Source organism: Aptenodytes patagonicus, chromosome 5, assembly GCF_965638725.1.
Source record: "Aptenodytes patagonicus chromosome 5, bAptPat1.pri.cur, whole genome shotgun sequence".
NCBI classification, from domain to species: Eukaryota; Metazoa; Chordata; class Aves; order Sphenisciformes; family Spheniscidae; genus Aptenodytes; species Aptenodytes patagonicus.
Genome location: NC_134953.1, coordinates 21,997,049 through 22,008,344, shown reverse-complemented (window position 1 = coordinate 22,008,344; position 11,296 = coordinate 21,997,049).

Sequence of the window (11,296 nt, the reverse complement as noted above, 5' to 3'; positions counted from 1 at the left end):
AAAAGCAATTGAAAAGATTAATTTGCCAGGATGCAAGTCTGGAGATAAGTCCTTAAGAGGCAGCATCTTGTATTCAAGGATGCCTCAAAAAATGATATGGTTCTAGGAATATTAAGTATTATTCAAATTGTACAGGAAAGAGCTATACTGTTTAAAACAAGACCATAACACTCTCAGAATCTCTATCTACATGTTATTCTTTCTATCAATGCTCATACTTCTGCATTCAGTTGAGGCCATTGCAATGTAGGGACAGTCAGGAACACCAATCTGAATAAATATTTTAAGTGAAGTTGTTGAATTGTAATAAAACCCTGAATGGATACTCTTACTTAGAAGCAGAGTGTCTGAATTCCATTTTAGCTTACTTTATGTAAAAAGCTTTTTGTTTGGGGGGTATTTGTTTTTAGGGTTGGTCAGAAAATATCACAAGGAAACTTTCCAGAGGAAAATTTCTCATTGCTAATTTTTTTTATCAAAATCTATTAAAAGGTCCCAGGTTGCCTTTCTAAAATCTGGAGTTTGTTCAGAACAAGTTCACAATCAGAGTTCATTAGTAGTAATATACTTTTGCATAACTCATACAACTGTTCAAGTTCACGAGTTTCCAGATGACTGGTCAGCACCACCCTGCTTTGAACAAATTGTGCTATTCCATTGCAAACACTCCTCCGCTGCATTGATTCTAGTTTGATTTGGATGGAGAAATTCCGGATGAAAACTAAACATGTAATAACACAGTCTTGTTATAGTCATTTTTCTGATAACAATCACTCCTTCCAGAAGCATTAAAGAAAATTAAGTACTGCAGCAAATGAACCATGCAAAATTATTTTACCACCACCAGTGATGATAGGAAACATTTAAAACAGTTTTAAATGGTTTATTGTATGGGTATAATAGCACATGGGGCAATTGCTCCAGTCTGAGAGCTCCATTGTGGCTGTATTATCTATTATTATTTAAAGATTTGGGGAGCATGTCTTGCCACAGTGGTTAGGTGCTTATTTACTCATTAAAGCTGATAAATTACATGCACTCAGAAATACCCACAATGCTTGCAATTATAAACACTGTAATTTCATCAAATTGAATAGAAAATCACAGCAAAACAATAATCAGACAAAACCTAAACCTCAGCATCCTATCTACAGCTTAAAATCTCAATTGACTCAAACAGTGGCAGAGAACGTCAAAGATCTCAGTTCACTGGCATCTGTACTCAGCCTTACATGCCAACTCAGATAGCGACCTTGGAGCTGAACAAACAGGGACTGCATTGTGTCTTAAATAACAAGAATGGGTCCAGTCAAAGAGGCTTTTTTCTTACATTACAACTTGGCAGTGAATTCCACAGGCAGGGACCCCCACTGGGTCTAATGTGGTTTTGCTCAGGAAACCAGGTGTCCTCCCATCTGAAGCTCATTGCAGGATACAGTCTTTGCCTTATATAAGCTGGATCAACCCACAGGACACCCTTAACTTCTGCTGTCCACAGCCCCAAAGGCCTTGGCAGGGATGTTGGGGCCCTTCTGAGAATACTTTGAGCCATTTTACTCACTCACCGAAAATGTAGATTTAAGACACAAGGGATGCTAGGTCAAGCATAGAAGCCCTGAGGCACTTCTATGAGGCAGGTAAAGGCTCCTTTGAGAACATCATAAAGAATAAGCTATATTCAAATTTTTTCTCCATGGAAAACCAATTGAGCAGCTCCACAATCAACCCAATAGGCCATGCAGCAGACAAGTGATGAATTTGGCCTTAAGCCACACAACCACTCTTGCATGACAGGCTGTGCAGAGATGTTATCTCCTTCTCTCCTTTTGAACTTGTTCCACTGAGAAGGAAAGCTCTTAAAGATTCATTAAGCTATAAAGTGAGCAGAAGAGACAGGCTAGTGATCAGGAAATTCACCTGGGAGTGAAAAATCCCAGGTAGCACATCGTGCTTTAAGGCCCTTGGAAGGCAGAGTGTTTAACAGAAGTCCTTAAACAACTCTGTCCAAGACTATCCAGGGTCTTTGGGTCTACGAAAGATTTATTAATGCAAAAGCAGTCAAAACATGATGATGAAAATGAACACTAACTAAATAATTCAACACATATATTTTCCTGCTAATTAAAGATTATAATCAAAAGTGGTAATGATTTTTGCAATCATGAGTTAAGTGTGTGGAAGGAAAAAGAACTCGCACAGGGATTTTATTAGAAACAGTTCTAATGGGGGAGTTGAAACAAGGCTGAAAGAAACAGAACATAAACAAGTGTTAATTAATCAGGCATGCCGATAGCTCAGTATCTGCATTTTCATAAAATTCCAGGCAACTCTGTCATTCCCTGTGCAAGACCTCCCTCACACAGTGTCTCCCCAGTAAATTTTGTCCCACTTGATGAATTTCCTAAGCTGGGTAAGGATCTGATCATAAATCAGGATGTTCAAGGCAAGTGATTTTTTTCCCACAGCAATCCAGTTTAACATCAAGATAAATAAAAAATTTATTTGATTCTCTGAAGTGGGTGTCTAGCTGCAAAGCAAAGCACTTCTCTTTTTTTTAGTTAGACATACCATCACCCTACAAAACAGCCTTGTAAGGGAAGGCCAAGGTCAGAGGAAGCCTGAAAAGAAAAGGTATTTCTCTCCTTACCTTTGGCAGGTTTTGTTCAGGGTAATTGTTCAGTACAGTGGCCATGAAGAAAACAAAAGGGTAGTTAATAACCTCAGTCATTCAGCCCTTGAATTCCTCCTAAGATATAACATGGCAACAGCCCAAAGAAGTATCTGTTGGTACCAGGAGTACATGATGAAATCCTGTATGCTCCAGAGAAGGAAGTAGACCATTCTGTCTTCTGTGGATCTATAAACTAGTCTGTTGTGAAAGGCACCACTGCAATTCACTTCACTTAAGAATATGTCGATTGGATTGTGATGCACTTTATGGGTTATGATACTTAGTGATTTTAGGCTTTAAAAAATGAGTGAAAAGTATTTTATCTATCTATACCTCTATGCTTCATGCAAGGTAAAGATGTCCATGTAGGGGAGAGAGAGAGAACGTCAGCTCACATTTATAGGGGCAAATCAGAAGTCCCCTGAGAGATCCAAACTTTTCTCCCCTTGTGGTTCCTTAATCTGCCCATTTCCCCACTTGTCCTGGAGTGCTGCCTGGCAATGCACGCAACTCCTTATAGGTGTAGATACTGATCACTGAAGGGCAACTACACTCTGCAAATGATAGAGTTCTCCAAAACTCTTGTACCTACAGGTGAGAGGGAATTATGCATGTCCAGAACACAGTTACCCAACTTATCCTTGGAGCATAACCCCAAGCAGTGGTTTCAGCCACCTGTGCTTGCTAACGTCTTCTTGCATCTTCAGACCTGAGGGCATAAGTCCCTATGTCCCTATACAGTTGCACCAGCCTCCATACTCAACAGCAGAGTTCCATGAGCACACAGACACGCAAACCCCTCAATTAAGCTATTCTTGGGAAACCCATTCCTGTTATCCAGTTCCCCTCTGAAGATCTAACAGTTTGTCTTCATATCACTGATTCCATTTGCAAAAACACTTTCTAATGAATTTGAAAACCACTTCTTACTCTACATGAGTGTTTTGAGCAACTCTGGGGTCATATCACTTACTCAGACTTGGCTGGATTATGACTTTTTTTCTAAATGAAGGTCCAAAATGGCAATACCAAGACCCTGCAAATGCAGAAGAAAAGTGCCACACAGAGAAAAACAAAAACTAAAGCTAGTTGGCTTGTTCTGAGTCATTACTACTGTTTGGTACTGTTCTGTATATTAATTTTTCCTACTGTTCACAAGTAGGGATGTTTTAAACAGCACTTAAGGTCAGTTTGTAAGTGATTAACAGATTATGAAGAATTTGTATACAATTTGACATTTTTCTTTTCTGTTTATGTAAAATCTTAATGAAAGTAAATCCAAAAATTCATCTTTTCAGAGAGAATATGGGAAAAAATAACAAAGACCTTCTCTGGTTTTTGCGAGGCTTGTGTTTGCTTAAGAAAATAAAAATTTTTTTACACCAAGGAAATGATGATTTACTTTTCTGCAAAAATATTTCCTTCTTAGTCATCCAAGATGAACTGCAATCGAAATGCTAAAAAAGGTGGAAGAAGAAAGAATTTAAATGGGCAGAATGAAAATAACTGAGCTATAGAAAGAATATTTTAGTGTATGCTTTAAGCTTATTCATCAATTAGTTTTTTAGAGCCAGAATATATCAAATAGGAGGTTTTCTCATTAAAAGTCTGGAAAGCAGCATGCATTACATCAGTCAGATATTTTTCTGGTGTTTGAATATCTTGATCCCCAGAAGCTAAAAATGGACCTGATCTGAATGCAATAGAGACTGACTTCTCTATTGCAAGAAGCTGCTTTATTCATTTCCACCCATGAAAAATGACTGTAAATCACTGCTGATGTGAGAAAACAGATTTTCAGAATGTTTTAGAAGAAAAACTGGTCTAGAAGGGATCTCAAGATGTCATCTGGTCCTTCTTTCTACTTTAAGACAAGATCAACTCTACCTGAGTTATTCCTTGATGATGTTTGTCCTACTTAAAAATGTTCTTAATAAAAGTCCAGTGATGGAGTCAGTCAGTAGTAATGGCAAAAGGATTGGGAAAGTTTACCAATTTTCATTACGGCTTAAATGTTTTGAAACATTAATAATTTTATTGCCTATAATCCTGATGGAAAAGATGCACCTCTATCCTTGCTAGAGGATATTAATTGTGTTTTCCTTGCACTGTTGCACTGATTTGCAGAGGTGAAACAGTCTCACAGTTACAATGCTGAAAACCTGATCTATTTCCTGATTACTCCTGATACCTCTCAGTGATATTAAAAGCACAGTGTGGTGGTTGACAGGTTGCCCCTTCCCAAGATACAGTCACTTTTGCAATCAGCCTCAAGTTAACGGAGTGAGAAAGGAATATGCTTACCCACAAAGGTCTGAGCCACAAGAACCTGCAACAATAACTTCCTACAAATGCTACAAAAGAGAGTAATACCAATTTCTCCCTGCAAAGCTTGTGTTGTCCCAGTGTTCCTTGTACACATTGGCAGGCCCATTCACATTGATTGGGGTACAGAATCAATGCCACAACAAAATAGCTTTTTAAGGCATCTTGTCAGCAAGGAAGCAACGCTTAACCCTTCTCTTATTCCACAGGGTAATGCAGCAAGTATTTTCTTTCATGTGATTCACTGGGGCATCCAAGGTGTGACGTTCCCATGGTCAGATTATTTTATCTTAACTAAGGATCAGTACTTGCAAGCTAAAAGGGTATGATTTACTGTTAGCTAATAAGAATGGAAGACTGAAGAAAAAAATTGGCACGGAGGCTGATTGTACTGATGTAGTTGGTAGTTATATAGATTTGTTGACAAAGGTCTAGGGTGACGCTTGCTTCCTGTGAGGTTTCATGGGTCCCTTAGCCTTCACATGCAGGTAACTAGAAGGCACGTGGTAAGGATAGAAATAATTCTTGGTGGTAGAACGAAACACAGTGCAGTGCCAAGTCACTGTGCTAGTTACCACATGCTATAGGATGGTAAAACAGGCAGATGGTAGCACTGATTTCATTGCAGTGTAAAATTAGCCATAATGAGTCAAAACTGAATGCTATGAAGGGAGCTAGTATCAGTACCACTCACCTCAACTCAGACTAGAAACACGTTGTGCAGGGACAAATGTTAGGTAAGCAAGGATGTGCTCAAACCCTCTATAGAGATGTAGTTAGACATTCCCCATAGTCTTTAATAATACAGTGGTGGGTGGGAGCACTGATGCATGCACAGATACTGTTATGCTACTATTTATCTTCACATCAGTAAATTTACTTAAAGTGATTTTTGACATTTTAAATTGTTGGGGTTTTTTCTGAGAAATTGCTTTTAGGAAGTTACAAATTGCCCAGTTCCTTGACTGAATAGCAAATGTTGTTCCACTTCAATTCAGAGAAGCAATTTGCTGCCTGCTCTGCTGTTTCCATTGGAGCACTGTCCTTTACATGGCTGGGACTTACTCTTCTTGACATTGGTAATATTTTTTGCTTTCTCAAAAGCAAGGCGCTAATCAAACTCCATTGTCAAACACTCTCCCTGGATGACCCCTTTCCACTCTCACTGCATCCTCCCAACACACCACAGCTCTTTCACTCAGGGGAATCCACCTTCTTCAAGGAAGAGCTCTCTTCTCTGAAGGAAGCTTTTTTGCCACTGTTCTACCAGATGAAAGTTCAGGGCAGGTCTTTAGGAGGCTATGTGAGCAAGGCTGGGAAGACTGCAGCTTGCAGTCAGGGACTAATGTTGTTGGAGGAGAGTGAGTGCAGGAAAATCCTACCCCTTCCTGGATTTTTCCACATGTTCTAATGTGTCTTCTCTTTCTCAGGCATCTGGGACAAACAGGCTGTGGTGGGACCTTCAGAAAGATGTCTCATTCCCCACTCTGGAACTGGGCAGCCGTAGTGATGCACAGAAAGACGTGGAGCTGGCTTTCATGGCCTGAAAACAGTTTATCTGAAATGCTTTTACTCTAATGAATAATGTTTTACTTAAGGTAGTTGTCCAGTCTTTAATTACCTCTTTCATTACTTCCTAGGGAACTAACTGCAAGCCAAATCACATTCATTGAATTTAAATTGCTTGTATCCGAGAGGCTTTTTCTCTGGGCTGTTTCAGAGGTCTGGTACTTGCTGTGGAAGTTATCCTGTAAGAATAGAATGGGCGTGCCTTCCAGGAACCATACCTTCTGATTACTGCAGCTCTTTTCCATTTGATCATTAGATGAAGGCAGCAAAATCAAATGTAGAATTCTGCTTGACACTTGCTGTGTGTAAGCAAGGTCTTTACCACTGAGTCCAACCCACCGCTTTTAAATGGATGTTGTCTTTTCCTTTTATGAAATCCCCTGTAACTTCATTCTCTCCTCAGCTGTAGTCTCCACTCCAAACTGTTGTTGACCCTAAATGACATCAATGTGAATATTTCCTCCTTCTGAATGGCAAGTGCTTGAGCAGTTTATTGATCTTGGGTTTGAATTCAGTGACTCCAAAAAGTAGAGAGAGATCAGGGTCTTACCCCAGGTTCAAATCTGAAGACAGAAGTTTGGAGGGCAGTTCAGTCTCATGGTGTTGAAGTGCTGAAACTCAGAGTGCCTAGAAATGCATCAGCTTTTCAACCCTCCTACAACTCCAGGTGCCTACATGTCACACGTGTTAAACACAACTGTGCAAGGGGACACCACGTTTCAGGAGGGAGGAACAGCTTCTAATTTCCATCATTCTTGTTTTGCATGGATTTCCTTCTTGGCTTCATGCAAGGCAGCAGCCAACAGAGTTTATATTCTGATTGAAGTATGACCAGCTTCTCTTGCTTGGCTGAACAGAACAGTTCAGTCTGACCCCAGAGTTGAAGTCAATTAAGCAGCAAACTACAAACACAGCATTATTGATAGAAATGCATGTTTCCTCAGAAGGCAGCTATTACTACCTACTGCTACAGGCAATGCTTAACCAGCCAAAAATCCCAGTGAGGAGATGGTTTAGAAGGTCCAATTCCTTTGCACAGGTATAACTCTCCAATACTTAGTGGAGACATTTACATTGTCCATAAATGTGCACACACACACAAAAAAGAGCAAACAGATTTCACCGTTTACCTGCACAGATAGTGAAAAGGGTGTCTAAAGAGGATGGCTTGTCCTCCTATAATGTGACCACAATATGGGGCAGAGGAGGCAGCAGGAGGTATCAACTCCTCTTCATAAAAGAAGGCGAAGCTGAGGCTCTCAGGACCAGTGAAAAGATTCTTGATGATCTTATAACAAAAACAGGTGAAGAATAAATAAGTAAAAGGGATGGTGTCTTGAAAGGTTCTCAGGCAGCAGCCCCTGCTGCTTAGCCTCATGCTATGCCATTAATATGGAAAGCTTGCAACATACCCTGTGGCACTCCACTAGCAGAAGGCAGCCTCTCAGCAGCCGGCCTCGTGCAGCCAAGGACCAGCTCTGTGATTTTGGTGAGCTAACAAACATCACCAGCCCAGCAGGAGTCCCTTTTTGAAGGGAAGGAGAGCAGCAGGGACTCCAGGCTGCAGCAAGGCTAGCATCAGAAAGCACATGCCATCAGCTGCTGGCATGTGATCTGTCTGTCGGTGGGCTGGGATACCAACAATGTGGTTTTTTGTATCTCACAGCCAGTGAAACCAGTGGGTTTTGGAGTAGACCTGAACCTCCTTGCATGAGGCACACAGGTCACCTTTGGTTTGATTGAATTTTTTGAGGTATCCTGCTCACAAGCAAAATTTGGGTCTTAAATCCAGTTTGACCCTTGGCCACACGCAGTTCTTACAGATTTCAGGACTGCATTTCTTAGTGCTGGAGAAAAAAAAAAGGCTTGGCTTACAGAACAGTAACACAGTCACCATTCAGTGGTAAATCATTACAAGAGACTAACATGACGCTGGTTCACTAGGTCTGAAATAGGCCATTAAACATTTCTGTAAACTGCCCACTTGCATTAACAAAAGAAAGTGAGAATGTGGAGGCTGAAGTTAACAATAGCTGAAATCTTTCCTAGGTGTATAGACCCAGATCCACAATTATTTAGGCACTTAGCTCCAATGAAATCTCCGGGATATAAGCATTGTGGACCTCATCTGTAGGGTCATGTTAGCATGTCTGACATGGATTCTTACATCTTTCCATGTGCAAACTGAAAGCCACGTTAGGGCAATAAAAGGTGCCACTGTGGTGTAAAATGATAGTAAAGGAAAAGAGATTGGCCCTGAGGCAATTGCCCCTCCAAATGATTGCTCATTTGAAGTAGTATCTTGACAAAGAGGAGTTCCCTCGTTCCCCACATAGAAACCACAGGTCAGACTTTATTTTAGAAGGTGAATTAGAGTTTGTTTTAAAAAGTGAGTTCTGACATGTCTTTATTTCCTGAATCGTGAGAAAACACAGGTTTGCAAACACTGCCATAGTGCTTTCTTAAGCAGAGACAGCTCTCAAAAGTTCAAGGTTTGGTTCCCAAAAGCACGATGTGGTTGGTCTCCCTGAATGCAAGCCAAAACAGAAATCTAAACCACCACTGAAAGAAGAAATTTCTTTAGTGGAATTAGAAGTGTTAGGAGATCCTTTTCCAGTTCTTAAGATACATGATGTGGAACCAAGGACAGAGTAGAAAACAGAAAGCACAGAAATTCCTGCGTGCACAATGTCGCTGAAAGGAGGGTGTTCAGCTTCTGGGTAATGTGCTACCTTTTTCACTGAATAAGACAAAGGCGGAAGATACTATTACCTGTACAAGGTAGCAGAGGAAAGCAGTGGCATGAATCTCTCTCCCCCAGATACTTAATTGCACACCAGCAAGGACCAACTCAGTAGGACAGTTCCCAAACCAGTGCAACTCCAAAGACTTATCTACAGAGGGCATCTACCCCCTTAATATCACACCCTTGGAGATGGCAAGGATTTGATTCTTTTTTCATTTGAATTCCTTTCAGGGGAAATATTGCCAACTCCTATAGACACTGTGTTTACTGACAACCTAAAGTTGTCATTTTTTAGCCTCTCAAATGTCAGGTAGAGAGTTAAGGAAAAGGTCGGTTTATTTACAGACATTTTTAACATGATGGTGGAGAGCAGCCAGCATAAGAAAGTTTATCTTTCCTAACCATTCTCATGTCCCATGATCAAAATTGGAATCAACTAGATTTATCTCCAGGAAGTTATGTAAGGTTTTGTAAAATGAGAACAGTATCTGGGTCATTCAAATGCTCTCAATGACTGCTGGTGACAGCAAAAATTCATGAAGAATGCATGTGCTTTGAGCATATCCAACAGAGAGAGCTCAGTCCATCAGTTTGGTGGTTGTGCTCAACGGCCTGCTGGAGCATGAACTGCCCTTTGCAGTGCCACAACGAGTCTGCTGCATAACCTCCATGAGATTAAGGGCAATCACATGATGGCAGAGAGGAGCTGTCAACCTTGTGGCCAACACAGCTGAATGTTGGAAATCCCAGCACAGCTCGGATCATCAGCTCTCAGTGACTGGCATAAGGAAAGGCCACTCTAACCCTCAGAGATTGGCTAAATGCAGCCCTGTGACCCAAGGAAGCATTTGCCCGTCCCTTAGCAATCTGCACACACACACACATGAATGCAAACATACTCTGCTTTTTATGTCCTCATCATCTGCATGCCGGACTCCAGCTTAGGTAATTTAACTGAATAAATATTTCATCACCCATTCTGCTTAGAGGAGGGATGACCTGTCCCAGCTCCCAGGGAGGATAATGAAAGATGACACTAATCTGAGCTATGTTATTCTCAAGAAGTTGGGGTGGGAGAGGCGACTGGCAAACGGATTGAGAACCTCATTAACTCCTTCAGAAATGTACTCCCTTTGAGCAACTTGCAGGGATAAAAACACCCTCAGAAGTTGCTTATTAAGTCACTTAAAGGAAGAAGCTGCAAGGGAAAAGCAAGATTGAAAGTGCTGTATTATTCTGAAGGAATACTGGTTAGTTTTGGTTCATTAGTGCCTTTTATTTTGAAGGACTGCTAATCTCTTTACAAGTTGAAATGCAGTCAGTGCACCAGGATCCTTTCACCTGCCAACCAAATGCAGCAGTTTAATTGCATTCATCTACTACAAATGAGGCTTCAGGACTGAAAGCAGGGAAAACTATTAGCCATGATGAAAACTGAAGAAATATAGGTTATACTGTCATGTACAATTGCAGCCTTAGGAAGTGAGCTGATCTATCAGAGGAAAAATCCTGACTGTCAAGGGGGATCATATGGTGTTAAATGATTGACAAGTGTTTACAACCATTAATTGACATGAACTAGTGAAACACTTATGCTCCAGGGAAGGGTGGGGGTGCAGATATGTCTTCTGGAAGCTGTTATCCATGGACTTTTGCTAAGCCTACACAGATTCCTCTACCAGACCAATGTCCCAAATCATGATGGCACAGAAAGTCTCCTCCCTAACTTTTTGTCTTATCATTCCCAGGGGTCATAATTTAATGTCTCACCTTACAAGACTCAAGACAGACATCATCATTTCTCTTCTTGATCTTGTCTTTTATTGGGAACAATAACTCAGGAAGACCCAGGAAGATCATGTAGTTCAATGATCATCACGTATTATATAACTTCTGGTAGCAGCTAGACATGTATCTGTTTCAGCTCCCTCTGGCAGGGCACATGATTTCCAAGCTGGAGTCCATGGACTCAATCCCCTGTGTTG